At 47.4% G+C, this 11343-nt stretch overlaps 1 long non-coding RNA gene across 2 annotated transcripts in view; it reads right to left on the minus strand.

Moving 5' to 3' along the window:
• LOC129138262 (uncharacterized) overlaps window positions 1-8816 on the minus strand; it is a 27532-nt gene extending 18716 nt beyond the window's left edge. Inside the window, exon 1 of one of the 2 annotated variants that reach the window (XR_010154574.1) lies at window positions 8537-8816. This is a non-coding gene — a long non-coding RNA (uncharacterized LOC129138262). Of the gene's footprint in view, window positions 1-6040; window positions 6518-8536 lie in introns of those variants that run through there. The other variant, XR_008541409.2, reaches the window with a different exon arrangement.
• Between the last annotated feature and the right edge of the window lie 2527 nt (window positions 8817-11343).

Consider the following 11343-nt stretch of genomic DNA (forward strand, 5'->3'; position numbering starts at 1 on the left):
AGTAATTTGGGAAACTGACAGAAGCTTTCTTGCAGTCAAGAATGCTGCTCAAAAATTAATTTTAAAATAAAAATAAAAGAAAAAAATCCTGAAAGCTTATGTAGCAAAACAAGTATTGTAGTCCATTACAAAAATTAGCCTTTTCTGAATCATGTTAAAAAGCAAAAAGATCTTAGAGCAGAATTTCATGTACAGTTCATTTTGGGATTGATCTTATTTCCTTGATAGGTGGTCTTACTTCATCCTGTTGGAGCCCATCACGGAGAGCTGTTTTACAAATATTCTTAGCTCTACTACTCACATAAAAATTCAACCTATGACTCCTGTTTCTGATAAAGTAGCTATTTAAATTCATTAAGAATGTTTCATCATTTTAGTATGCAAAATGCATTGTTAGATTATGTAAGTGACACATGCTATCTTAAAAGTTAATAAATCTCCCAGAAGAAATTAGACTCAGATGCTATATTTATTATGGAGAATTAAGAAATACCTAAGGTTACTGTGATCATCACTTAGGAGTTTTGAATCAATTATATGAGAAACTAAAGAAGAAACTTCGACTGGAAAAAAAATGAACCAACAAGAAAAAAATTATATAAAGTCATTTTATTGGACACACATGCTAAAAATTAGAAAAACCATACATTTTACTCTATCAATCTGTTAGGAAAAACTATAGAATATGATAGTGATTGCATTGATTCTGCTTAGCAAATTAAATGCAAAACTAAGATATTCACCAAATATAAAATATAGTTATTTTCTAAGAAATAAAACTCACACATACTGGTGGCAACTGCCATTTTTAGCAGAAACCAAAATTATTTCCTGTTAACATGAAGGAAAAACCATCATTGAACACTGAAGTAATAATCAGGGGACTAGGATGGACTCTCAGTAAGAAACCACTGGAATATACCTGGACTAAATCTATTCTGACAAAATTAAGTATACCAACCGAATAGTTTTGTGTGTGCATTTCTTTTTACTATATACTTTTATAATCTGAAAAGTACCTAAAAGGAGGCAAAACAAGAAAGGATTTGTCTACAGAAAGTAAAAATAAGAATGATTATCAAATATTGTTAAAGAAAAGACACTGCACAGAATAGTCATGGAGATTTCTGTACTAATCACCTTGATCATAATGAATAATCACTGAATTTCACTGGCCTATTTTCCTCCACAAGATTCTATGTTAGGTAAGCAACTTTGGGTAATTCAATAATAGGAAAGATGTTTCTTTTATAACATATCTGATTTGTACAACTATTTGAAATACATTTTATGCTATAAAATAAAAATGGTAACTCTTATTTACACAGCTATTTATTGTGGATTTGTATAAAGACAGCTCATCCTTAGAACATAATAGACTAGGATTCTTGGTAAAGTATATATTGTATATCTGAAAAATGTAATAGTGACAATATTAAAGTATTGCCACTTAGTGCTGTGTTACCTAAAGAAATTGTCACTTTCTGTCGGTCCTATCACTGACATTTAAATTTCAGATATAGGTGAATTCAATATTGAAGTGAATAGACCTACCGACATTTGCTTTCCTAATATTCATGGAAGTTGTTGTTGACCTCTCATAGACAAATAAGCAAATAATATCTTCAAAAATATATCTAACTTGACTCAAATACTTCTAAGTATTTTGTCATTTGAAGGGATATGAGCAAGTTGAGAAGAAGAAATGTGGAGAGAGAAATATTCATGAAAACTAAATTTATAACATTCAACTATTGCTCAATTCTTAGAAATTTAATCACTACTTATATTTTAAAGCAAAATATTTTTGAACTTATTTAGAAAAATATGACTTCATCTCTCATATGTCCATTCAAAGTTTTAAACAAAGTATAAAAGGAAATTAAACAGTGGAGGAAATGAGAAAGGTCATAGGCATTCAAGAGGTTTCAACAAATTTCCGGAGGAATGAAAGGTAATTGAAGGATGTGTTAAAATAATTTATATTATTATCTTTATAGATTTAGTGTCCAGTAAACCTTTTATAAACAATCCAACCTGCTGTTTTGTGTCCTTGAACTTTATTTAAACTGAATTATATTGTACATATCCTTTTGTGACTTAATTATACCACTGCATATTACGTTTGTGAGAGTAAGCCACATTAACATATCTAAATAAAGTTATCTATTTTTTTCTAAAGTGTACTATTCCACTGTATGACTCTACCACATTCTACTGTTGTTTAACTTTTGCATTGCTTATAGTACTTAACTGAGCCTGTAAATATTTTGGATCACATTTCTTAATGGCCAACCACGTACATACAAAATAAGAAGTGAAAGTCAATTGCTGATTAGAATATATGGTCATCTTCAATATTACTGGATAATACAAGCCTCTTTTTAAAATGGATACAATTTCCATTTCCAGGAAAGCATATGAAATTATTATTGCTCTATATCTTTGCCAGAAGTCTTTCTTGTCAGACTTTTTTTGGTCAATCTGTTGTATAAGTAATAATGTACATATAAAACATTTTCATTTGCATTTTTGTGTTAAAAACAAGTTAAAATGATTCTAAATATGTATGGTGGACACTTACATTGTACATTTTATAAAGCACATGTACAAGCCATTTTCTTTGTTTTACTGTTGGGTTTTCTGTAATTTTTGCCTGGCTTTACATTTAAATATTGATCGCCAAGGAATTGATTGTTACATATTATATAAGGTAAAGAATCACTTTAATTATTTTCCATATGTATAACCAGTTTTCTCACTCTCATTTATTGGCAAATTTATTTTTCACCACTGATCTATAATACTAGCTTTCTTACATATCATGGGTTCTTATATTTTCCTTACTGTAGTCTACCTATTCCATTTCATTGATTATTTCTTTGTTAATACCACATTGCATTAATTAAGTCTTATAATATTTCCTGTAATATATTCTTCCTTCCTCAATAAATTATTAACTGAACTTTAATATTTTTAGAGTTTACATAAATTCTAGAATTAGCTTGTCAATATCTAAATCAAACCTTACTGGGTTTTACTTTGGATGCACTAGTTACAAAGATTAATTTTGGGGAGAAGTGATTTCATTAAAGTCTTTCAATTCAAGAATATATTTATGTCAATGTTATGTCTATGTTTATTTGAACTTTATTTACTGTACATATTTTTTGTGACTTAATCATACCACTAAATATTATGTTTGTGAGAGTAAGCCACATTGACACATCTAAATAAAGTTCTCTACTTATTTGAAATGCATTTCAATATTGCATAATACGTTTGTGTCAAAGCATCTTGCTAAAAGCTCATATTCATTACGATAATGTATCTTACAATCATTTTGAATTTTCTGTGTACTTAGTGTCATCGGTAACATAATAATCTGTTTTCTCTTTCATAATTCTTATTTTTTTAATATTTTCAATCCTATCCCAGTGTCTAAGACCTGCAAAAGGATAAATAAAATTGCTTGTACCATCTATGTTTATTTTGTTCCCAATCACAAAGGAAATATTTTAACATTCCTTTGTTAAGTGTTATAAGTTCAATAGAACTTTTGAAAACAAATGTTATCAGTTAAACTAGATTCTCTTTTAATTTGGGTTGTTAAAATGTATGACTTTTTAAGAAAATAAAATTAAATATGCTTATAATATTGTTAAGTTATTTGTTGTGGTGTATCATAGTAATTGATACCTTTACATGAGGCCATTATTGCTTCCCAGGGTTTCTTAGAATAAACATTGGCTGTGATGTCTTACATTTTAATGCATTGCTTATTTCTGCATGGTACTTTTTTAAGTTTTCCTTCATTATTTTCATAAATTACATTGCTGTTTAATTTACTTTCCCTTTACTATCCTTGTCAGGTTATAATATCAGAGTCATAATAGCATAATAAAATGAAATAGAGTATGTTCTTTCCTGTTTCATGCTCAGAAAGAATTGTATGTAAGATTGGAATTATTGTTTTGTTTCATGTTTGAAACAACTTGCCAGTAAAGTCATCATGGCTTGAAATTATCTTTATGAGATGATTTCTGACTACTGATTAAATGCATTTGTTGTAGCACAATTCAGATTTTTCTTTTCACTTTAGGTTACTTTTGGAAAAATGCATGTTTCAAGTATTTGTACACATTTTACATATATTTCCAAATTTATTGAATTAAACATTTTCATACTACACTAATTTACCTTCTTGATATTTGTATTATTTAAAACAAAACTCAATAAATTGTGGCAAATAAGCCAGACAGTATTTATAAATAAAGTACTACTGGAACACTGTCATGCTTATTCATTGATATACTGTCAATTTATGCCACAACAATAGAATTGATTAGTTGCAACAAACCATATAGCCCAAAAACCTAAAATATTTACCATCAGATCCTTTCCAAAAAACAAAAAAAATTCATGACACCTGATGTATAATTATTTCCTATTTTGATTCCTGAGATTGCATACTTGTTTCTTCTCTTAATTTTATGAAGCCATTTCTCCAGAGTTTTGTTATTGTATGGCTCCTACAACAACTAACAAACTTTTGGCCATATTTCTTGACTTTTCTTTCCCTGTATTCTTAATCACTATGCATGTATTTTTTATTTCCTTTTATTTCTGTTGATATTTCTAACTTCTACCAATAAATTCAAAACATTTTAAATATTAATTTGTTGTCCTCCTAAAATAAGAATTTAAGGTTCTACATTTTCCTCTAGAATGACACATTTTATAATGTAGTATACATTTTTTAATTAAAAATATTTTATAATTTCCATTATGATTTGCTCTTGGGTGTTGAGTTACCAAGAAGTATATTTCTGAGGTTTTTCTTCAATATGACTGACTATAGATATTTGACTCTAGTTATTCTCAGAAAGAGAAAGCAAAGTTATGGATAAATAATCGTTAATTCCAATATCTATATTGACGGAAGTGTGCTAGAGCACCACAAGAAGAAACTTGAACACAGAAAAATAAGGAAGCAAGAACCCAGCACAGATTATACTCTGAGGGACTTGGAAAAGCATAAGTGGGGGTGTCTTTTGCTCATCTCACACCTGGGGCAGACTGCTTGTTTCTGAACTGTTGAAGAGCCCTCCATTCTCACAAGCCCAAGCACTGGTGTGGGCCGCAATCTTGGAACAAATTGAAGACAGAGAACAAGGCTAATATTTCCTGCAGTGCCACTTGCCCTTCACCCAGCCCCAAGATGAGGTGGTGGGCACCATACTGGATATGCCTGTGTGGTTGACCTCTATACTGCCTTTGAGTGACAGAGATGCTTGCCCCATCACGTTGACGGCTTCCTTCTCCGTCCCTGCGTCGAGCTGTGGCTAGATTTCTCCATGAGGGCAGAGGGCGAGAGGCGTGAGAATCATCTTCTGGAAGGTCTGCGGGCACCCTCCTGCGGGTGGACAATGAGCGCCTGGGAGGCCGTTGTCCTTGGTTGGGGAGCAGTCGTCTGGATCTAGCCTAGCAAAGAGGCTGCTCCGGATGGGGAAGGAATGAAAACCCCTGCGGCTCCCACGCAGATGCCCACGTTGCCCAGGCCTTCACAGACCCCCAAACCGGAACCGCCGGGAAAACGATTGCCAACCGGCCACAACACCCAGGCAGAGACGCGGGGAGAGGCTGACCAGAAGAAAGTCCGACGTGCAAGAAACCCAGCCTCCGGCGCACAGGGAACATGTGTCCCAAGACGCACGCACACACAGACGGACAGAGACAGAAAGAGAGGGCGACGGAAAGAGTGAGCAGGGAGAGAGAGAGAGAGACTTAAGAGAGAGACGGTAGTGGGCACACAGACACGCGCGCGCGCGCACACACACACAGACACACAGACACACACACACACACACCACCATAACGGACACAGACATACAGCAGGTAACACCCACCCCCAGGCAGCCCCTGAAGCTGCCGGGTTCTGCTCTCCGCGACTACGAGCCACCGGTGAGACAGCAGCCTACGGGCACACAGGGAGACCTGTCCGCGACATCACAAGGGCACCACTTTTGGGGAGACTCACCCGCACACCATCCGCGCACGCCTGAGGCTGGGATCCCGCGCTGCCTCCCTGGCGATCTGTCTGAGGTTTCTTCCTCCTGGAGTTTCTTCCTGCTGGTGGACCCTCCGCGAATCCCGGCCTCCGGAGACCGTCCTGGTAACTGCCCTGGCCGGGGCTGGCCTCAGCCCCGACTCTGACGCACCATCACACAGGGCTCCTACTTCGCCAAGTCTCATCTCAGGGACCTATCCCCGGGCAACGGTGGCGGTCACTGTGACCAAAGCGGCGGCTCGGGCCTCGCGCATGCGCACTGGCGAGGCCGACTCACCCGCCCCACCCCCCTTACTCGGCAGAGTCAGGCTGCGGACCCTTTAAAAAATGGCGGCGACGCGGCGGCTGCTGGGACTGGGGCGGCGGTGCTGGAGGGTGCGGCGGCGGCTGCGGCGCAGCCCCGGGCGGCGGGTGGGAAGAGGACTACCAGAGGGGCCTGCGGGAGACCCAGGGTCGGACCCATAGGAATCCTGTTGTCAGGACCTCCTTGATCGGTCTTCTGCTTGGGTTCCCGGTGAAGGAGGAGCTTCGGGGTGTCGGCTGGGCTGCGCGGACTCCTCTTGGGATCCGATGATGGATCCCACCCGGTGATCGGGAATGGGGTTACAATGCAGTGAGGCGGAAAGGCTCTCGCCGGGGCACAGAAAGATCCCCAGGGCCGCAAGGCGTGCTGTCGGCTGCAAAGGCACTGACCCACGAGCCCACTGCCTCCCTCCTTCCTGGGTGGAGGAGGGGCCTGCCTTCATCGCCAAGGCCCGGGGGCTCCCGCATCTCGACTTCGCGGCTTCCGGCGACACGGGCAAAGAGAGACAGAGGCTAGTCCCAGCCGGAGCCAGTGTGACCACACGTGGCACTGACATCCCCCAAGAGCACATGCAGTGAGCCTGTGTCTCTGAGGCCATAGTGGGCGACGACGAGATGGACAGTGATGTCCAGGCCTGCGCCCGGGGGCCACTGGAGACCTGCCCCTCAAAGCGGAGGAAACGCCAAGCGCACCTGAAAACCTGCGAGACAGGGCCTGTGCGCGAGTCCAGGCCACATTCGGGGAGGCCCGCCAGAGGGGCCCAGAGGTTTGGACAAAGAACGCCCCACCCCCACGCCGCCACCGGCTAGGTACCCCTGATGCAACCTCCCCTGCACCCAGCCAAAACCCAGTCCCGTTGGCTCCCTGACATCCGTGGCAGCCAAAAGATTCAGTGCTCGAAGGCACTTTCCCCAGGAGCGGAGGAACCGGTTGGCCCTCAAGGATCAGACAGGACGTGCAGGCGGGAGGCAACACCGCCTTTCCTAGAAGGCCAATGTCAGGAAAGGTGGGCTTGCCTCCCCCTCTTCCTGGACCGAGCGCGCAGCCATCCCTTGGGTCATGCCGAACAAGAGAGCTTCCCTGTCCCCCACAGGTATGGAAGCCCAGAGCTCCAGCATCACCACACCTGCCCAATCATACAGAAAGAGGTGAGGAGAGGGAAGCAATCCTGACACGGACCCCCACGCGGTTTCTCCCAGATGGACTTGGAAGTCTCCTTTGTTGAAGACGTTAAGCCAGACTAAGAAGCCGCCAGGCTTTTCAGAGACGGGGCAGACACAGCAAGAGGGAGGACAGAGCAGAGGCCAGAGCCCAGGCAGGATACGGGGCCATGCCATCGCCACCGGCATCCGGGGAGGAGAGTCAAACGGGAGACTCGGCCAGGAAGGCCAGCCTTTGAGTGAGAGAGAGGCTTGCCCCATCCCCTTGCCGGCTTCCTTCTCCGTCCCTGCGTCGAGCTGTGGCTAGATTTCTCCATGAGGGCAGAGGGCGAGAGGCGTGAGAAGCATCTTCTGGAAGGTCTGCGGGCACCCTCCTGCGGGTGGACAATGAGCGCCTGGGAGGCCGTTGTCCTTGGTTGGGGAGCGGTCGTCTGGATCTAACCTAGCAAAGAGGCTGCTCCGGATGGGGAGGGAATGAAAACCCCTGCGGCTCCGACGCAGATGCCCACGTTGCCCAGGCCTTCACAGACCCCCAAACCGGAACCGCCGGGAAAACGACTGCCAACCGGCCACAACACCCAGGCAGAGACGCGGGGAGAGGCTGACCAAAAGAAAGGCGGACGTGCAAGAAACCCAGCCTCCGGCGCACAGGGAACATGTGTCCCAAGACGCACGCACACACAGACGGACAGAGACAGAAAGAGAGGGCGACGGAAAGAGCGAGAAGGGAGAGAGAGAGAGAGAGAGAGAGAGAGACTTAAGAGAGAGACGGTAGTGGGCACACAGACGCGCGCGCGCGCGCGCTCACACACACACAGACACACAGACACACCCCCATAAGGGACACAGACATACAGCAGGTAACACCCACCCCCAGGCAGCCCCTGAAGCTGCCGGGTTCTGCTCTCCGCGACTACGAGCCACCGGTGAGACAGCAGCCTACGGGCACACAGGGAGACCTGTCCTCGACATCACAAGGGCGCCACTTTTGGGGAGACTCACCCGCACACCGTCCGCGCACGCCTGAGGCTGGGATCCCGCGCTGCCTCCCTGGCGATCTGTCTGAGGTTTCTTCCTCCTGGAGTTTCTTCCTGCTGGTGGACCCTCCGCGAATCCCGGCCTCCGGAGACCGTCCTGGTAACTGCCCTGGCCGGGGCTGGCCTCAGCCCCGACTCTGACGCACCATCACACAGGGCTCCTACTTCGCCAAGTCTCATCTCAGGGACCTATCCCCGGGCAACGGTGGCGGTCACTGTGACCAAAGCGGCGGCTCGGGCCTCGCGCATGCGCACTGGCGAGGCCGACTCACCCGCCCCACCCCCCCTTACTTGGCAGAGTCAGGCTGCGGACCCTTTAAAAAATGGCGGCGACGCGGCGGCTGCTGGGACTGGGGCGGCGGTGCTGGAGGTTACGGCGGCGGCTGCGGCACAGCCCCGGGCGGCGGGAGGGAAGAGGACTACCAGAGGGGCCTGCGGGAGACCCAGGGTCGGACCCATAGGAGTCCTGTCGTCAGGACCTCCTTGATCGGTCTTCTGCTTGGGTTCCCGGTGAAGGAGGAGCTTCGGGGTGTCGGCTGGGCTGCGCGGACTCCTCTTGGGATCCGATGATGGATCCCACCCGGTGATCGGGAATGGGGTTACAATGCAGTGAGGCGGAAAGGCTCTCGCCGGGGCGCAGAAAGATCCCCAGGGCCGCAAGGCGTGCTGTCGGCTGCAAAGGCACTGACCCACCAGCGCACTGCCTCCCTCCTTCCTGGGTGGAGCAGGGGCCTGCCTTCATCGCCAAGGCCCGGGGTCTCCGGCATCTCGACTTCGCGGCTTCCGGCGACACGGGCAAAGAGAGACAGAGGCTAGTCCCAGCCGGAGCCAGTGTGACCACACGTGGCACTGACATCCCCCAAGAGCACATGCAGTGAGCCTGTGTCTCTGAGGCCGTAGTGGGTCACGACGAGACGGACAGTGATGTCCAGGCCTGCGCCCGGGGGCCACTGGAGACCTGCCCCTCAAAGCGGAGGAAACGCCAAGCGCACCTGAAAACCTGCGAGACAGGGCCTGTGCGCGAGTCCAGTACTCCTACTTCGCCAAGTCTCAGGGACCCATCCCCCAGCAACGGTGGCGGCGCAGAGAAGCGCATGGCGCCGGCGCAGGCGCAGAGACAGGAGGCTGATGGGGGGAAGTTGAGGCAGCTGGGGCAGAGAAAAAAATGCATCGCCAAGCGGTTTCTGGGTCATCCACTGATGAAAATATCTTCCCATCAGCCCTTGCGCTGGTCCCCAGGGACGCTGGCATCCGTCGTTGGCGCCCAGGGTGCGCGTCGGGCCACTAGGGTACCCCAACTCGGACAGAAGGCCCATGAGTTGAATTTGAAGTTTGTGAGAATAGAGGTGAGGCACCAGGGGCAGAAAAAAAACAGGAGACCTCGCCTCAGACAAACGGGGCCTGGGTCCCCCATGGATGAAAGTGCCTTCCCATTATGCCGTACGCTGGGCAGAGTGGACAGTGACGACCCTAGTTCCAGCCCAGGGTGCGCTTCGGGACCGCTTGCGGTACCAGAAAGCGAACAAATGGTCCATGAGCGGAAGTTGAGGCACCTGAGGCAGAGAAAGTAAAGAAACGCGCCGCCGAGAAGCAGTGCCTGGGTCCCTCACGGAGGAAATTGTCTTCTCAGCCCGTTCGCTTGGCACTGAGGTCCCTGGCGTCCCTGGTTTGATCCGAGGGTACGCCTCGGGCCACTAGTGTTACCCCAAGGTGGGCAGAAAGCCCATAAGGGGAAGGTGAGGCACCTGGGGCAGAGAAAAAAAAAACTTCGCCGCAGAGAAGCGCGGCCTGATTCCCCACGGACGAAAGTGTCTTCCCATCAGTCCCTGCACTGGGACCCGGGGACCCTGGTGTCCCTGGTTCGAGCTCAGGGTGTGCCTCAGCCGCTAAGTGCACCCCAAGGGGAGCTTTGGGAGCACAAAGCCCATGAGGGAAGGTGAGTTTTGAGGGAGGAGTGCTGAGGCACCTGTCACAGAAAAAGAAAAAAAAACAACCCGCGCCACGGAGAAGCAGGGCCTGGATCCCCCACGATGAAAATGCCTTCCCATCCACAGGGCTCTGGGCCCTGTGGACCCTGGAGACCCTGGTTCTAGCCACGGGTGGGCGTCGGGCCCGCTAGGGGTACCCCCGTGCGCCTCTCTGCGCCTGCGCCGGCGCCGTGTGCCTTTGCGAGGGCGGAGCTGCCTTCTCCTCAGCACAGACCCCCGGAGAGCATTGCCAGGGCAGAGCTGAGTTCTCCTCTGCACAGACTTCGGAGATACAGCGAAGCGGAGCATGTTCTCCTCAGCACAGACCCGGGCGGGCGGGCTGGGGGCACCGCGAGGGCGGAGCTGCGTTCTGCTCAGCACACACCCGGGGGACACCGCGAAGGCAGAGCAGCGTTCTCAGCACAGACCTTGGGGGCGCTGCCTCGCTTTGGGACTACTCGGAGCCGCATCAATGGTGAATAAAATCCTTCCTGTTTGCAGCCCTTAATAATCAGGGTCAGAGACCAGTTATAAGGGTTCAGTGTGGAAAACGGGAAACCAAAAGCCCCTCTGAATCCTACCCACCGAGGTTCTCCCCAGCCAAGGCGAGGCGGCCGCAGTGCGAGATCCACACCGCAGCCTCGGAAGACAAGCGGGCAGAAATCCCATGAGGGGCAGTTGAGGTTTGAGGAAGGCGAGGTGAGGCACCTGTGGCAGAAAAAAAAAAAAACCGCACCACGGAGAAGCAGAGCCTGGGTCCCCAACGGACAAAAGTGTCTTCCCATCAGCCCTTGCGCTGGGCCCA

The sequence above is a fragment of the Pan troglodytes genome, chromosome 22 (genome assembly GCF_028858775.2).
Source record: "Pan troglodytes isolate AG18354 chromosome 22, NHGRI_mPanTro3-v2.0_pri, whole genome shotgun sequence".
Lineage (NCBI taxonomy): Eukaryota > Metazoa > Chordata > Mammalia > Primates > Hominidae > Pan > Pan troglodytes.